Below are 4,522 nucleotides of genomic sequence, written 5' to 3' on the forward strand. Positions count from 1 at the left end.
GGGATAACAATATGAATGGGCCTAAAGCCTATTCTCGGCCAAAATGGGCCCTCAAGCTCGTGTGACCCTTTTAGCCCAAATCTAGCCACAAATATGAGATTCATCTAGCCTAGTCCAATATTTACTACACAATCAAACAACTTATCCAATTGGGCCCGTAGGCCTATTAGGCCCACATGACCCCTTTCGGCCCATCACACAGCTAGAGTAGCGAGAAAATACACACCTGATAGGAGACTGGAGTTAATCCACGTTCCGAGCACTCTTAGCCAACGCCCAACCCAAACGAGCACGCCATACAGCGAAAGGAATCAACCAAGAAAAGGTACCTTTACTCTCCTCATGGTTCCCTCTATTTAAAGCCAGCTTCACAACCACTCTTATGTTAGCTTCCCGATGTGGGATCCCTCCAACATCATAGTTTAAATTCAACACCAACTCTTGCCACCCCCTATTAGCAAAATAAATACTCCTTGCTTGCCATGGGATTCGAACCCATGCCTCCCCTTAGATGCTCCACACGCTACTTGCCACTAAGCCACAAGGCTTTTTTTGTCATATTTTATCCCCAATTAATTATAAGGTCTAAAGGCCAAAGTCCAGGTTCCCTTAAAAAAACCAAAATAAATTGCTAAAGCTAAGGCTTGAACCCAGGCTCCCATACAACCTTAATGACGCCACAACCACTAGACTACAAGCTTCCTTGTGTCATTTATTTAACACAATAATTTAAAAACCCTCATCCAAGCATCCAGGTTTTTTTTTTTTCACTTAATACCAAAATTTTTGCTAAAGCCCAAGTTTGAACCCAAGATTTCTCTAACACTTCTCAGGGCCATTAACCACCAAAGCAGACATTTAATTGTGTCATTTCATTGCACAATTAAATACCTATATACAACTTCCTTACGGACCCGCACTCAAGGCCCATCTAGGCCCAAATTCGGGGTGTTACATTACTTGACTTTGGATTAAGGCATCGTTTTTCGCCATGTACGCCTTCAAAAAGTTCTTCATGACTCAGCTTGTGGTGATTTTGGAACTTGTTGATTAAACCCTTTGGGGTTGACTTGGTCTATGTTGCATGTAGTTGTTCAGTCCATTTCCTTGGTTACTCTAAGAAAAGTTGGGATGATTGCGCCATGAAGGATTACAGAAGTTAGACTGTGGTCCTTGTCCACTTCTATTTTGGTATTGATTCCCCACGTAATATATTAACTCAGAATTTGATAGGAATTCTCGAAAGAATGACCATCTCAAAAGTATACATAGGAAATAACCTCGAACTGACTTGGTAAATAGGCTGCAAAATTATTAGAACCATTAGTGGTAAACTATTTCAACATTAAAGAAATAGAAGATATATGAGCTAAGAGTGATGTCAACGCGTCCACTTCGTGCACTCTGGTTACTAGTCTTCTTGAAGTTGCTCGATTTGTTGGCCATTGGTAGTTGTTGCTAGTGATCCTCTCAATGATCTCGTAAGCCTCATTTAAGACATAGAGAAAATAGCACCATCCGCAGAAGCATCTACCATCAATCTTTTGTGTGTATTGAGACTGTTATAAAACGTCACCAACTGGATGCAATGTGGAATCCCATTATGAGGACACTTACGAAGTAATTCCTTAAATCTTTCCTACACATCGTACAAGGATTTTTCATCCAATTGTGAAAAAATGGTTATCTCGTTTCACAACTTAGTGTTTTTGCTTGGTGGGAAATATTTTACAAGTAATTGTTCTACTAATTCTTGTAATGTAGATATTAAACTTTAGGGCAATGAATTTAAGCCATGCTCATGCTCAATCTCGCAACGAGTATGGAAATAGCTTCAACCTCAATGCATCTTCAATCACACCTACTATCTTAAACGAATCACTCACCTCCATGAATAATCGAAGGTGAAGGTGTGGATCTTCCATAGGCATTCCACTAAACTGGCCCACCATTTGGAGCATTTGAAACATCTCCTGTTTCAATTCAAATTGGGGTGCCTCAATTTTCAGCCTCCTGATTCTCGGATTTTACTCACTGAAGAGTGGCACAATGTATTATCTTATGGCATGATTCCTATTATCAGTAATAAAGATTGGATTGTGCAAATGATTGCCTCCATTTCCTTGTCTAGCATTCTGATTTCCAAGGTCCATCTCAACTTGTCTTTGAACTGATCATTCACGTCTTTTCTGTCTAAACATTTCTCAATTTCAAGGTCTACGGGTAATAAATCGATGATTTGATCTATGCTCATAAACACCTGAAAAATAAATTAGTAAATTTAGAATTTAGAATTTAGAATTTAGATAAAAATGAAAGAAAAACCAAATTGAATAGAATAATTTCATAAAAAATGATTAAGGCAACAGTCCCCGGCAACAACGCCAAAAACTTGTAATGCTTAGGTTTGTACAAGTGTACTCAATTGTTATTGAGTAATAAAGTTAGTAAAAGAGTTATTGTCTCCACAAAGACTGCGTATGTTAATCAATTAATTGTAAAATTAAAGTTAACAATTTGATGATAAAAACACAATATTTTTAGTGATGATGTTTAAGCTAAATAAAATTATCTAAATACAAGATGATCCCTAAAGAAATTTAATCTAAATGCAAAGTATGAAATGAAATGTATGATATGATTACACTATTCAACAATTAATAACAAAAATATGCTAGGATAATAAAATTATTCAACTTAGTTTATTTTTCTCATGCTTAATAGTGTTCGAAAAACATTCCATGGCAACTCAATCTTTCATGAGTTTTGAAACCAAATTAAGTCTTTTTGGAATCTTTTACTTAGTGAAATATACATTTTACTGACCATATTAAACTAAGGGTTTCTTAGAATTCATGTGAAGTAACAAGGATGGATCAGGTTTGAAACAATTTATCACATAAATCTAAAAACTATGCAATATAATAGAGCTGGTCAAAGTTATTATGAGCCTTTAATTTAGTCAGATTAGGATCTAAATTAAGCATGCACTTTCCAATTATTATGTCCATTAGTCATCGTTTGGTTAAAATCATTCAGCTAATTCAAATGCATCCAATCACGTATGAATGAAATACATACTTGAATCGACTTAGGCACAAACACTATAAACATGATTTAAACAAACTTCATTGAATAAATGCAATCATCCTAGCTCAACAGATTAAAGCTACCATTATTGATGACAAGATCATAAAACACATTGTAAACATATTTAAATCAAAATAACAAAGTAAAGGAAGAATAAACTATGTTCAAATCAGTAGCCTCGTAAACTCCGAATGAATATGTTTTCCTCCGATCCTCATATTGCTCCTTTGCTAATGGCTCCTCAAGGTAGCCAGCCAAAAGACAATCTTATCACGGTTTTATTGCTAAAAATGAAGGAAAGTATGGGGTGCTAGGTGTCGAAAGAAGGAAGAAAATGAGAGAATGAAAAAAATGAATGAATGAGTAATCAATGAAGGAATGATGGATGATTTTAGGGATTAAGTGATGAATGAAAAGGTGAGAGGAGTGTGGTATTTATACTTGAGGTTGGGGGCTGAATTTACTAAAAATGGCGTTAAAGATCCATTGGTTCTCTCCCATTAATGTCCGGCCATATCAAGTGAAAATGAGGGTTAGTTGGTTGCTTCATTTAAGCATGGAATCATGATAAATTTAGTGATAGAGTGGACAGTTTCTTGAGAAATCTTCACGTGCTGATTTTTAATGATTTTCAAAGTGTAGAGACCTCCAAATATTTTTTCCAAAACTACTTTTTGGGTAGCCACAAGCTTGTATCGAATTTTTAACACCCTAAACCCAGTTTTGACGTCCATACCAAGTTCGGAGAGTTACATCACTAATACTAAAGTTACTACAATCATAATGGAGTCGAAACGTGCAACACCCCTTACCTGTACCTAAGACTAGGACAAAGTGCGAGGCGTTACCGAACACATACTCAGACATTTCGGAAAGACAAGTTATAAAATTTCATTTCCAAATTCAAACCAATTGAACAAAATCATATTGTCCTTATTATGGGCCTATGGGGCCCAAACCGTGTTTTATTAGCGGTCAGGGACTAAATCGGGAACTATAGAAAATTTTAGTAAATGCCTAGGGTTATGCCTCACGCCCGTGTGGAGGCAAGGCACATGCCCATGTGTTTAGGGACACACCCGTGCCCCTCACCCGTGTTGAATTATTAGATTTATTTTCCATTTCAAACCTACAGGGGTTTTCACGCGGCCAAGTACATGCCCGCATCCCTGGCCCGTGTCCTTCACATGGCCTAGACACGCTCGTGCCATCGCCTGTGTCCAAAAACACGGACATTCTGTTTATGACGTCATCACTCATTTGGGGGCACACGACCAAGGCACATGCCCCTGTACTAGGCCGTGTCATCCACATGGTTGAGACACACGGTCGTGTCTCTGCCCATGTGTTTACTACACATGAACTCAATCAAAACTATCTCAATACATCATGTCATTAGTCTTGGATAAGCTCAACAATTCAATATTTTCAT

At 37.4% G+C, this 4,522-nt stretch overlaps 1 non-coding gene across 1 annotated transcript; it reads left to right on the forward strand.

Annotated features, from left to right (window-relative positions):
- Window positions 1-1,595: 1,595 nt before the first annotated feature.
- Window positions 1,596-1,702, forward strand: LOC128281620 (small nucleolar RNA R71). The gene has a single exon (XR_008271870.1). It is a non-coding gene; the product is annotated as a small nucleolar RNA R71 (small nucleolar RNA).
- The last annotated feature ends 2,820 nt before the right edge of the window (window positions 1,703-4,522 follow it).

The sequence above is a fragment of the Gossypium arboreum genome, chromosome 1 (assembly GCF_025698485.1).
Source record: "Gossypium arboreum isolate Shixiya-1 chromosome 1, ASM2569848v2, whole genome shotgun sequence".
NCBI classification, from domain to species: Eukaryota; Viridiplantae; Streptophyta; class Magnoliopsida; order Malvales; family Malvaceae; genus Gossypium; species Gossypium arboreum.